The sequence below is a fragment of the Pelodiscus sinensis genome, chromosome 2 (genome assembly GCF_049634645.1).
Source record: "Pelodiscus sinensis isolate JC-2024 chromosome 2, ASM4963464v1, whole genome shotgun sequence".
NCBI classification, from domain to species: domain Eukaryota; kingdom Metazoa; phylum Chordata; order Testudines; family Trionychidae; genus Pelodiscus; species Pelodiscus sinensis.
Genome location: NC_134712.1, coordinates 144207874 through 144221556, shown reverse-complemented (window position 1 = coordinate 144221556; position 13683 = coordinate 144207874). Strand labels below are relative to the sequence as shown.

Genomic DNA, 13683 nt, shown 5'->3' with positions numbered 1-13683 from the left:
TGTTGGACTTAGAGAACTTGTATCTGCTTTCCATGTCACTGTGGTCAGCATTGTCCTTAGTGAATACTCCTTAGTGTAGCTCCAGCCTTGCCTGCTTGTCTATGCTGCTTATTGGTGGTGGATTATTTGTGTGTGTATGGGTGAGAGGAGCTCCTATGTGGAGATGGAGGGCATCCTGTGTAGTAAGGATTTTACTCCCCTCCTATCCTGACAGTCAGTTGTATGTAGGAATGTAAGCAGCTGGTCAAGCAGTTCACTACCCGATAAGCCTAGGTTGAGTCACTACTCAACTAGTCAAAAGCGGCGAGGAGTCTTGTGGCACCTTATAGACTAACCGAAGTGTTGGAGCATAAGCTTTCGTGGGCAAAGACCCATTTCGTCAGATGCATGTCAACTGATGAAGTGGGTCTTTGCCCACGAAAGCTTATGCTCCAACACTTCGGTTAGTCTAAGGTGCCACAGGACTCCTTGCCGCTTTTGCAGATTCAGACTAACAGGGCTACCCCTCTGATACTCGACTAGTTGCTTCCCTTGCAGCCTCTGTAACAGCAAGTGGGGGGAGCAAGAGCTGGTGCTGGGAAAAGCTGGCAAGGGACCAGGGGAAGCAGAGGCACAGCGGGGGACCCAGCACAAGCTGCTTCTGAGCAGTCCTGGCTCTGGCTGGGTTTTAGAAGCTGCACCTCTGCTTCTTAAATGTAGTAGGAGCCCTGTGCAGAGCTGCAGTAAACCCCCTTATCAACTGAGTAGTTGATGGAATTACTCAATTAGCTTACTAACTGCTATTTAACATCCCTAGTTGTATGTTCTTGGTGACTTCAATTTTTGTTAACATTTCCAGACTCAAATTGTGGTTTATCCCTATTTGTCTGGTATATGTCCAGTCATCAACTGAAACATGACATCTGCAAAACTAAGCATTTAACTTTCTGCAGAGCCCTCCACTCTCACAGTAGAGAATCAATCTAATATCTCCATTAACCTCCCTGTTACTGAAATTCATTGTTACCCACAAAAGTTTAGGGTACCCCCCTGTACCCTAGCAAAGGCTCACTGCATAATCTAATTAATTTTGTCTGAGGGTCTGTAACTTTAAAAATGAGTAATCCTATGGCACCTTAGACCAAAAAATACATAGTAACATGAGCTTTCATGATCAAAACCCACTGATGAGCTGGAGAGGAATAGGTTTTGCCCACAGAAGCTCATGATACTATATATATTTTTTTAGTCTCTAAGGTGCCACAGGACTACCAGTTAATTTAGCTGCTACTTTTCTTCAGGGCTTTACATGTCTGTGGCACCTTTTCCCACTGAGTCTTACACAGGTGCGCTCTAAACATCTGTTTATTAGCAACATACACAGAATACACATGCCAAGCAACTGCTCACCACTCCTATTATACAGACAAACTGTACCTGATGCCCAGTCAGGATCCACTCATCTGCAGGTTTCTGGTAATGCCTCTGCACACCACAGTCATACAGAGGGTTCAGAGTTCCAGCAGCTGGAGATGGTTCCCAATGAGCATGGCTTTCATTTACATTATATAGATAAAACTAGTTACTGTCTTTAATTTTGCTAAACCTATCACATTATTTGATATGCCTAGATAACAAAATTTTACACTGTCCTCTGTTTCCTTCTTGAATCTTTTTTACATTTGACCTCTCATGCTTAAATTATGACATTTATGATGGTCAGCCATTTGTGCAGCTGGTCAGTATAAATTTACTGGTCAGTTTCTTTTCTATTTTGTCAGCTGTTTGGTCGTTGCTGACAAGTGCATTTGCACTTTCTCCCAGCCCTGCCTACTTCACAAATGTAGGAATAAAAATTCCAGTCAAAATCAGCAAGGCCACCATCCTGTCTTTTTTCAGTAGCCCTCCTCAGAACCCACCTCTTCCTTAATGCACACAGCCCACTACAATTGGATGACTAGATGTGTAATAAATTGTTAAATGACTGAGATTTGTGCACATCCTTTTAGGTTGTTACCCACCACCATTGTGTGCTTTGTCCCTCTGTTTTATATTTTACTTTGTAAGTCCTTTGGGGAGGGATTGATGTTTGTACAGCACCTAACACAATAGAGATAAATTGATTTATGAGAGCTCAGTGCAACCACAATATCAATGCTTAATAAAAACATCAGTCTGAGAGCTGAAGTGTTCTATGCTAGGAACTTTATAAAGCTTAGCTTTGACCCTCTTGATACTCAGATATTGACTTGTTCCACCCAGCTGGCAGAATTTAACAGTTCAGCTGTATGCAGGGTATTTGGTGCACTTGTCCCTGAATGCCAAAGAATAATGAAACAACATAGTATTTTCATTTTAAAAATAGTCTGAAAATACTTAACTCAGAGCACCTGAAGTAGATAGTCGATTGTTGCCCTTTAAATGAATATACTATCAAGAAGAAAAAAAATATCTGGAGTGTCTGAGCGATGTCTCATTTTGAAGGATATAGACCTACTGTAACAAATTATTTTTTTCTTTAACTTTAGACTTAGTATGCTTAGGAAGACCCCTAAGTGAATTCTGCACTACTGTGCAATGCAGAATTTTGCAGAAATTAACATGCACACAATTTCCTTTCCCCCCATAGAAATGGACTGCAGTGATAGCTGCCACTAGTTGCCATTGGACTCAGCAGAGCCAGCTTGCACATGGAAGAGACAGCCTGGGAAGAGGGAGAAGGAGCTAGAATTCTTGGCAACTGCAGTTCCAAGAATGCCCTGAGGCAGGTGCAATGCATAGGTAGCATGAGGGGACATGCACACCCAAAAATGCCATGGGCGGGATGCGGGAGGGGCAGAGAACAAGCCAGAGCCTTTGGGTGGCCTGGGGGATGAACAGGGATGCCTGGTGCCCCCACAGTCACTGCCAGTGTCCGGGGAAGCAGACCAAAACGACCACATCTCATCTGCTATCCTGACGTCACTTGAGGGAAAGGTGGGACTGCCCTCTCCTCCTCCCCCACTGGTGGGTAGTGGAATGACATGGCTGGGGGAGAGGCCAGTGAGTGGGGAAAGGGGTTGGATCAACACTGCCAATGCCAGCCCCCCACTCTACTAATTCCCTGGGCCACATTGGTTGGGGGAAGATGCAGAGAAGGGACCCAGCAAGGGCAGGGAAAGGTTAGAGCAAAGGCGGGGCCTAGGGCAGAGGGGGGTTGTCCTGGGCCTTTCCCCATCAAGATGGGAGTGTCACAAGGCTGGTGGCCCCCTATATAATCCCTCACTAGTTGCTCCTACCCTGAGCAAGCCCAGGACTGACCATCGGACTTCTTCCTGCTGGATCCATGGGCTCTGACTACGAGCAGGATAGATACCTGAGGAAGAGGGGCCTCCATGGTTGGACTGCAGAAAGGAGCGGGGGGGTGGATTTTATTGGCTGGGAGGAGTCTAACGGTGGGGTCTGGGGTTCTGGTGACTGCCCTCCTCCCTCTGGCTGGTTTCTTTGGGGTGGGGAGTGGGGTGGGGGGGTGTAGAGTAGAGAAATCAATAGGAAGTGGATTGTTATACAAGTTTCTTCAACTTTCAACATCTGAAAAAAAATTGTTTGTGTCTGGATTGTTATGGACATGTTCACAGGTATTTTGAAATAAATTACCAAAATAACTGAAACTGGTGAGATTATATAGTGTTATTCTGACAAAATTTGTAGAATGATGCAGAATTTTTTTTTTTTTTTTGGCATAGAATACTAGTATGGAGCTGCTGTCGATGACAGTGACAAGATAAAAACACTTGATTTAAACTTCCAACTGGTGTTGCTCATTAATGTACACAGTTATGAAGAAAGCAAATTGCAGGAACTTTTACTGAGAACATCAGTAAGGAATTCAGTGTGCAAATCACAAAGTGAATCATAATGCAACCAGCTGATGTCTCTGCCCCTCCGTTTTCTTTCTGCCCACTGCACTTAAAAATGTTACTTTGTGTATAGTGTGGAGGCAGGAAAAGGAAATAAGGGAATTTGTGTGCAGCCATCTTGGTCTTGTTAACGAGAGAGCAAGAGTCAGGCTAAGTCTGTGGCCTGACAACACGAGATCTGTAATTAGATGCTGCCTTTGCCTCTCGCCTCCATACGGAGATAAGGATAGAATGCTGACTCTGACAGAGACCTTGAGATAAGGAGCATCTGGGTGGAACTAAATAACTGTTAGCCATTGGTGTTTGTAATGGGAAGGAGACTAATTGTTATTGTTATTATATCTAATAGACAGTATATAAACTGCTTCATAATTGCTTGTATTCGAAGATCTGCCGGGGGGGGGGCTCCCCCCCTGTCCGAACCAGTTTTTCCCTTGCTGCAGCTCGTAATAAAACTGCCTCCGGCTACTTGTTGCTTAAACACAACGCAGAGTGAGGACAATGTTTTCTTCCACAATGGTTACCCCAAATTATGGGTCTTGCTGCTATCACATCACAGCTTTACCAGCCGGTGTCAGCTTTTAGTCTGCTGAAGCATGGGATAAGCATTTTTTGTATAGAATCTGTCCAAATGCTGAGGAAGTGTAGCAGAAAAGGAGCCAGCAAATCAGGTTAAAACGCAATGTAGACCAAGGGAAAATTTATACGAGAGTATAGTCTAGATAGAATTATGAGAGAAGATTGGAGGACTACATTAGCCTACAGTTTCACTGTCTGGGTTGTCAGCCTGGGCTACACCAAAACTTAAGCTCAAGTCTATACCATCAGTCATGCGTGCCAGTTCTGGTTTAAAGCACCCTCAAGAAGGGGTTAGAGGTTTTTCTGTGTGGACAGAAGGAGGGCTGGGGGCAACATCTAGGATACATATGGATGCTGAAGACTGAGCAGGTTCAGCTGCCCAAACAGTGGAACAGTCATCATGGAAGGTGCATTCACCTGGATGAGTCCTACTGAATTCTCCCTAGGACCCAGGAAAAAGTCTCAGACATCAAGAGGCTCTGCACGCTAGAAACAATAGAGCAATTTGGTAATTTGTCCAAGACTGCCTCAGGAGAGAGAGAGGACCAATCGTGGGAGTCTGCCAGCCACAGGACAGTTGAGGCTGGCCAGGAAAATGAGAATTGGTTATTCAAAACAATAAACCCTCCAAGATTAGGTAAGGAATCATCAGGAAGTACATGCCTACCTGGCCAGCATGTGCAGCCTTAGCAGCTTCCATTAGGCATTTTCCCAAGCAAAATGCAGTATCTGAGGGAAGACAAGAGAAATTATGTGTTAAGTTATGATGCATGGGAGAGGGCCTGGAAGGAGACCAGATACAAGACTGCTGCTTCTGGGAATTGGGCAAAGGTGCTTTTCCCTGGGATAGCTGCAAGAAGGAGTTGCTTGTAAGCTGTTTATTATCCCGGCTATTCAAGGAAACTTAGTTTGTTTATAAGCAAATTGCACTGACCTTCACCTGCCTCTTCACCACTGAGTTCTGCCTCAAACAGAAAACGGATGTGCAAGACCCCAAATTCTGCTTCCAATCATCAAAAGTATTTGTCCTAGCACTCACAGGGGCAAAAGATATTCATGCCATATATTGTTGAGATAGTTCCCTCAATCAAAGAAGATTACCGTCAGTCCACCTTATATGCACTGAGCCTTAGTTCATTCTCATCTGGGGAAAATATATAGGTTCCAAAAAATGTGTTGACATTTCAGCAATGGCTTTCCTTTCCTCTGAGTCAGTGCTGAACCAGTATGTCAGCATAATTTTAGAGAACATTGCGCTGTTACAGATACAGTCTTTCAAATAAGATTTTAAAATATTGATATTCTGTTCATGGTCATTAAAGATCCCATGTTTCTTTCTGTAGGAATAGTAAGCCTAGTATCCTAAAAAAAGTCATTTTAGATAATTGCAGTCTGTGTACCTACAATTCCCATGTAACTTCTGCTGGATAACATTTTTCCTACTTCCTGGCTTGAACTGTGTTCTCAGAATTAGAACAGCTTCTGCATCTGAAAACAGAAAGCAGGTTCACATTAGAAAAAACATAATTAAAGCATTAGCCAATGTGGTAAAATTAGAATTTTACCAAAATCATCACATGGACAAAGCAGTTTTTATTTTTCACCTTAGCAGGTTGACGTAAACAGTTTGGGCAAGCTTAGAGTTTATGTTGACCATCTGACATGTGAAAACTACAAACTGCCTTGCACATACTGTAGTACAATTTTACTATGTGCTAGCTAGGACATATTAAAAAACAACTTTTTTCTTGGTGAGAACATGGCAGGGGGCACTATTTATGGGAGACTGGGGAGTTGTAATCCCCCCTCCTGAGTTTGAACCCCTGGATTTCATTCTTTATGTCTGCTTAAAGTCCATGTCTTAACTACATTCATCTGAAGAAGTGGGTTTTTCCAGTTATAGACTAACATGTCTACCCATCTCTGAAGCTCTGAAATGCAATAGTTCAGGCTGCTTGCAGCTTTGTCTTTGGGGCAGGAAGTCTGTTATAAAAAGAGTGAGGAGCAGGATGATTAAGAATAACTAAAAGCTGGTTATCCAGATAATTGAAGGATCGTTAAATCATCATGAAAACATTGTCCGGTACTACACTTAAAAGATAGGGGAGAAAATTGTTGCACTGCAAAGACCTGAATTTGGATCACTGCTGTTAAACTTCTCATAAATGTTCTTGAAAAGGAGGTAAACAGTGACTAATCTAAGCTTCAGAAGATAAGAGTTAGTCTGTAACTGGAAAACTTAAAAAACAATGACTAGTCTAGCAGCACCTTAAAGATTAACAAAACATAGATGGTATCATGAGCTTTCATGGGCACAACCCACTTCTTCAAATAAATGGAGTTAGGGCATGGGCTTTAAGTTAAGAAGTGGGTTGTGCCCGCATAAGCTCATGATACCATCTACATGTTCTGTTAGTCTTTAAGGTGCTGCTAGGAGACTAATCCAAAGCTGACTGCAAAGAGTTACAAAGGTATCTCAGAAAACTGGGTGATTAGGCAACGCAAATGGAAGATAGTGTTGATAAATGCAAAGTAATGCACTGGGGCGGAAGGAGGAATATAATCCTAACTATTGGTACAAAAATGATGGGGCCTAAAATAGCTGTTACCACTCAAAAAAGAGATCTTTGAATCCTTGTGGATAGTTCCTTGAAAACATCCGCTCAATTGCAGTGGCAGTTTAAAAACTAAAAAGCAAACTGAATATTGGGAATCATTAGTAAAGGGAATAGATAAGACAAAATACCATGTTGCCTCTGTATAAAATCATTGTACACCCACATCTTGAATACTGTATGCAGATATGGTCACCCCATCTAAAAAAAGATATACAGGCAGTCCCCGGGTTACATGCAAGATAGGGACTGTAGGTTTGTTCTTAAGTTGAATTTGTATGTAAGTCGGAACTGGTACGTATTGTAGGGGAAACTCTAGCCAAACATTTCTCCAGAGCTCAGTTTTATTCTCCCATACCTCACTTCCCTCGGTCCTTTATTCTCAAGCTGAGGTGTCTGCTGGGGGGGGGGGGGCACTAGCTTTGCGTCTCCCTGGTCTGCTGGGGGGAAGCAGCTAGTGCGGGGTTGCCTCACCCCGTTTGTAAGTAGGGATCCGATGTAAGTCGGATCCATGTAACCCGGGGACTGCCTGTATTGAATTTGGAAAAGTGAAATGGATTAGGAGTAAGGCACAACTTCCATATGAGTAAAGATTAATGAGACAGGGACCTTTCAGCTTGGAAAAGAAATGATTAAAGAGTGGGGGGATATGTTAGAGGTCCAGAAATCATGAATGGTGTGGAAAAATAGAATAAGGAAATGTTATTAACTCCTTCGCTAACATAACACAAAAAGCTGACCCAATTAAATTTATAGGCAGCAGATTTAAAATAAACAAAATAAATTATTTTTTCAAGGGTCAGCTTGTGGAACTCTTTGCCAAGAGATGGTGGAAAGGCCCAAACTACAACAGGGTTCCAATAAGAACAAAATAAGTTCAAGGAGCATAGGTCCGTCAATGGCCATTAGCCAGAATGGGCAGAGATGGTGTCCCTAGCTTCTGTTTGCTAGTAGCTGAGAATGGGTGACATGGGATGGATCATCTGATGATTGCCTTTTCTGTTTTTTCCTCCTGACACACCTGGCATTGGTCACTGATGAAAGACAGGATACTGGGCTAGAAGGACCTTTGGTGTGACCCAGTAGGCCATTCTGATTTTTTTATATAGAGCTGAAATGTATCTGCCCCCTGCTGTAACCCACTAGATCCCACTTTCCTTGCAGAGCTGAGAGAGCACCCAGGAGTCCCGACGGGGTGTCTCTCTCCCCCCAGAGTTAGTAACAAAGTAAGAATATACATTAACATTTTAAGGCTAACTAGTGTCCCTTAAGTAACTTGCCACAAGATGTCAGAATACCTTAGTGTTAGAGCTGAGTGGGTCTAATATTTATTTAATTTTCTTTCTTTTATATGGGAATTAATGCTCCTGCTAACTGCTAAGTTGTCTGCCAAAAAAAAGCAGAGTTTTCCAGTGCCTTAGTAGCCCTGGAATAGAGATGATGTGGAGTGGTGGGGGGGGGAAGGAATTGGTTCTGTACTGACCATGCTCAGTAACACTGCTGAAGCCACTGTCCTCAGTCTGCCTCCCCATGCTCTCACTCTCTTTCCCACACATCACGGCATGTATAGGTCAATCTCCCCCTACCAAAATCTGAAATGGCGCCCCTGGAACAAGGGCCTTCATTTCAGTTACGTTTGTTTGAAAAATTATAGGAACACGTGCTTTTTCAGAAATTTGCCCAGACCCAAAAGACTTATTTAAAATATAAGGGATAAAATCATAACAGTATTCTGAAGTTATTGACTATCCTTCTGATACAATTTAATTTCTGGTTGAAGAGTTTTCTGTTTATCTTAAAAATAGATGTAAATGCAAATTAACTTTTCCATCCTCCTTCTTTTTTTCTTTTAAATCCGTCCTGCAGCTTGGATATATATGACTCATTTCAAACAAGCAATGAAAATTTCAGTAAAGGCTTTGGAACATGAACATATCACAACAAGCTATATGACTTCTTTCCAGAATCCAATTCATTCATTCTGTTTTATTTTTTCCTTTGCTTCTCTATTCTGAAGACACTCTGATTTTGTATATAGTATTCTATCTCTCTCTTTTCCTTTCATTTTCATATTCGTTTCTTCCCAACATGGAGTTTGTCTTTCTCTGGTCTCTAGAATTCATCTGCTTTCTTAAAGAAATTGTAATTAAGTTTTCCTTGTTTTATCAAGCACTGTAAATTTAGTGATAGAAATATAGCCGTGTTAGTCTGGTGTAGCTGAAACAAAATACAGGACTATGTAGCACTTCAAAGACTAATCATCTAATAAACTATCTTGTTAGTCTTTAAAGTGCTACATAGTCCTGTATTTTGTAAATTTAGTGTTATCTTTTCATATGCCCTTGCTGAGGCATAGTAGATAAAAGGTGACAGATCATCTTGAACTATAAACCTGTTATATAGAATTGCTAATAAAAATGAGCAGAAGTCAAAGTGAAAGGAATCATTTGAATTATGTTTGTTTAAGCTGAAGTATGGTGGCTTTTATAAAGGACTCAGGTTGTCATAAAAAATTGATTAGTTATTCTCTGAAACAGAAAAAAATGCCTATGTTTGAACAATCATATTTTGTTTTCAATTAATCAGACTGATGAAACAGCAATGTTTGACCCTGCCTCTTCAAAATTGCAGAGATACACAACACTAATATTGTTAGGATCCTGAAATACTCACCTCATCTTAGGACAACACTTTTATGCTAGATCGCCAAAAGGTCATAAGGTCACATTTTGCCCAATTAGTATGCATATTTGCTAGATTTCACTCAGTTGGAGAGAGAGAATGTTTTCTCTGGGATTAATTCACAGATAATCTAACTCAGTTTAAGATTAAATATTTCCTGCATGTTTCCACAAGCCATTTTGGGTTTACGTGGGACTCAACACATGGCCCGTGGGTGGGAGCCAAAACAAAAAAGTACTCAATATAATGGTCTTCTGTTTATATGCGTTTTAGTACAGGCAGTCCCCGGGTTATGTACAAGATAAGGACTGCAGGTTTGTTCTTAAGTTGAATCTGTATGTAAATCGGAACTGGCGTCCAGATTCAGCCGCTGCTGAAAGTGACCGCCAGTTCTGACTTACATACAGATTCAACTTAAGAACCCCAAGTCAGCTGCGGCTGAAACTGATCAGCCGCTGATTCCAGGAAGCCCGGGGCAGAGCAACTGTGCCTTGGGCTTCCTGTAGTCAGCGCTGGTCAGTTTCAGCAGCGGCTGACTTGGGGACGCCTGGGGCAGAGCAGCTGGGGTGCTGCTGGGTTGCTCCAGTAGCGCCGCTCCTCGGCGCTACTGGACCTACCCAGCAGCACCCCAGCTGCTCTGCCCCAGGCGTCCTGATTCAGCCGCTGCTGAAACTGACCAGCAGCGGCTGAATCAGGACACCTGGGGCAGAGCAGCTGGGGTGCTGCCGGGTTGGTCCAGTAGTGCCCAGAGTGGCACTGCGGGACCAACCGGCAGCTCCCCAGCTGCTCTGCCCCAGGGTCCACAACAAAAGCCTGGTCTGCTGGGGGGGGGGGGGGAGCACACTAGCTGGGCCCCCCCCCAGCAGACCAGGGACACGGGGAGCAAAGGTGCAGCGGCGGGGTGCCTCGCCTCTGAGGCTTTGCTCTGGCGCGGGACCCGCCGCCGCTGCGGCTTTGCTCCCGATGCCCCTGGTCTGCTGGAGACGGTCCCCAGCAGACCAGGGGCACCGGGAGCAGCTTTTCTCGCCCCGGAGGTCGATGTGGCTGACCGCTGCCTTCGAGCTCCGGGGCGAGAAAGCCCCGTTCGTAAGTCGGGGACTGCCTGTAGTTAAATGTCTGGACTGTCATTGCTTATTAAAAGTGCTGTCATATGGGTAGAAATGGGGTGAATATTGCATTTTATTAATATCAGCAGAACTGACTTACATGGGGCCTGTGTGTTGTGTAGTCTTGCCTTAATCTTTGTCTTCATGCCCAACAATGTGATAGAAGTCATGTAGGAGGTGAGCATGTGGCTGGTGCCCTCCTTTTCTTCTTCCCCAGCAGTCACCACTGAGGTTATGTCTAGGTCAGTGTTTCTCAACCTTTTTTTATAAAGTACCCCTTTAAAAAAAATTAAGTACCCCCACTACCTAGTTTTCAGACACACACATTTTTTTCTACCATTGCAACACATTTGTTTAAACAACTTAATTGTAGCCAGGTGGGTGATGAAATTTTTGGGTGTAAAAAGTACAAAAATAATAAAACGTTGTAAAACTTAAAACAAACATTCAGTTTTCTCCAAATTCAGTTGTGTTGAGGTACCCCCCAGGCTTCTCTCGAGTACCCCTAAGGGTACTCGTACTACTGGTTGAGAAACACTGGTCTAGACTACATCCCTCTTTCGAAAGAGAGATGTCAATTAGACAGATCGAAATTGCAAATGAAGCTGGAATTTGAATTTCCCGCGCTTCATTTGCATAATGGCAGCCGTGCATTCTTTCAAAAACGGGTATTTGAAAATGAAACCACTGTCTAGATGCAGTTCTTTCAAAAAAGAACCCCCTTTTCAAAAGATCCTGTACTCCTCAAAAAATGGAATAATAATTGGTCAGCTTTCAGAATGGAGAGATGTAACTAGTGGTGTCCTACAAGGGTCCATACTGGGACCAATTCTATTCAACATATTCATAAATTATTTGGAGAAAGGGGTGAACAATGAGGTGACAGCATTTGCAGATGATACTAAACTGGTCATTACAGTTAAGTACAAAGCAGATTGCAAAGAGTTTCAAAGGGATCTCATAAAAATAAATGGGCAACAAAATGGCAGATACATTTTAATGTTGATAAATGCAAAGTAGTGCATATTGGAAAACAATCCCAACTATATATAAAATGATGGGAAATAAAGTAGCTTTTTCCACTAAGGAGAGATCTTGGACTCATTGTAGATAGTTCTCTAAAAACATCCATTCAATGTGCACCAGCAGTTAAAAAAGCAAACAGAGTGTTAGGAATAATTTTAAAAGGGATAGGGAATAAAATAGAGGATATCTCACTGCCTCTATATAAATTCATTGTATGCCCACATCTTGAATACTGCATGCAAATATGGTAACTTCATTGTCAAAAAACATATCTTTGCATTAGAAAAAGTTCAGAAAAGGGCAACAAAATGATTAGGGGTATGGAATAGTTGCCATACCAGAGATGAGTAAGAGTGGTGATTTTCAGCTTAGAAAATATGAAGGGGGGATATGATAGAGGTCTATCAAATCATCACTGGTGTGGAGAACATGAATAAGGAAAAGTTATTTACTTGTTCCCATAAGAACTAGGGGTCACCACATTAAATTAATAGATAAAAGGTTTTAAAAAAACCAAAACAATATTTCCTCACACAGACTGCGTCTACACTGGCATGATTTTCCGGAAATGCTTTTAACGGAAAAGTTTTCTGTTAAAAGCATTTGCGGAAAAGCGCGTCTAGATTGGCATGGATGCTTTTCCGAAAAAGCACTTTTTGCGGAAAAGCGTCCGTGGCCAATCTAGATGTACTTTTGTGCAAAAAAGCCCCGATCTCCATTTTCGCGATCGGGGCTTTTTTGCGCAAAACAAATCTCAGCTGTCTACACTGGCCCTTTTGTGCAAAAATTTTGCGCAAAAGAGGGAGCAGCATAGTATTTCCGCAAAAAGCACTGATTTCTTACAGTAGGAAGTCAGTTCTTTTGAGGAAATTCAAGCGGCCAGTGTAGACAGCTGGCAAGTTTTTCCGGAAAAGCGGCTGATTTTCTTGAAAAACTGGCCAGTCTAGACACAGCCAAAATGTATAATCAACCTGTGGAACTCTTTGTTAGAGAATGTTGTGGAGGCCAGGACTTTAACAGGGTTCAAAAAAGAGCTAGATACATTAATGGAAGATACATCCATCAATGGCTATTAGCCAGAATGAGCATGAATGATGTCCCTTATGGTATGTGGCTGTACCTTACACATACACAGCATGTGTGACTGTGTAACATGTACGCAGGGGCAGCCCATGAGCCTAGGCAAACTAGGCAGTTGCCTAGAGCGCTGGCCCGAGCACCCCGTGATGACGTCATGGCCATTGACAGCTGTGCAGGGGGAGGGGGGCGCCAATTGTGTGGCCCGCCTGCTGCCGCAGCTGGCCTCAGGCAGCTCCTGCACATATCCGTGCGTATGCTGAGTGGCTGTGTTACACATAACCGGTCATAGGGTTGCCAGATGGTGTTAACAAAAATACCGGACACACTTGACATTACATCACAATCTACATTACATCTTATTTAGAAAATACCAGACATTTATATTTTCTCAATTTGTTTCCCGAACAGATACAAATACTGGACTGTCCGGTTCAAAACTGGACACCTGGCAACCCCGTGTGTGTGTCTGTGTGTGTGTGCGCGCGCTGTGACTGCTGACCCGTACCCCGTGTGTGTGCTGCGTCACTCTGTACCTCACCTCCCCAGGTGTGACCGGTGTGACACGCAACCACATGTGCAGAGACGACTCGGGGACGCTACCTCTGCGCTACCTCGTGGCTGCCGCGTTGTCACCCCGCTCAGCTCCGGCCGGGGGGGGGAGGGGCGCGCGGCTGGGTGTGCGCGAGGAGACACGGGTTGAGAGGGCACCGCCAGCGG

At 43.3% G+C, this 13683-nt stretch overlaps 1 long non-coding RNA gene across 3 annotated transcripts in view; it reads right to left on the bottom strand.

Annotated features, from left to right (window-relative positions):
- The window catches only part of LOC112545285 (uncharacterized), an 81169-nt gene extending 67515 nt beyond the window's left edge, over positions 1 to 13654 (bottom strand). Inside the window, exons 1-3 of one of the 3 annotated variants that reach the window (XR_012901819.1) lie at positions 13505 to 13654; positions 5858 to 5945; positions 5125 to 5186 (exon numbers count right to left, since the gene is read on the bottom strand). This is a non-coding gene — a long non-coding RNA (uncharacterized LOC112545285). Of the gene's footprint in view, positions 1 to 5124; positions 5187 to 5857; positions 5946 to 13471 lie in introns of all 3 variants that reach the window. The other 2 variants (XR_012901818.1, XR_012901820.1) reach the window with 2 other exon arrangements.
- Between the last annotated feature and the right edge of the window lie 29 nt (positions 13655 to 13683).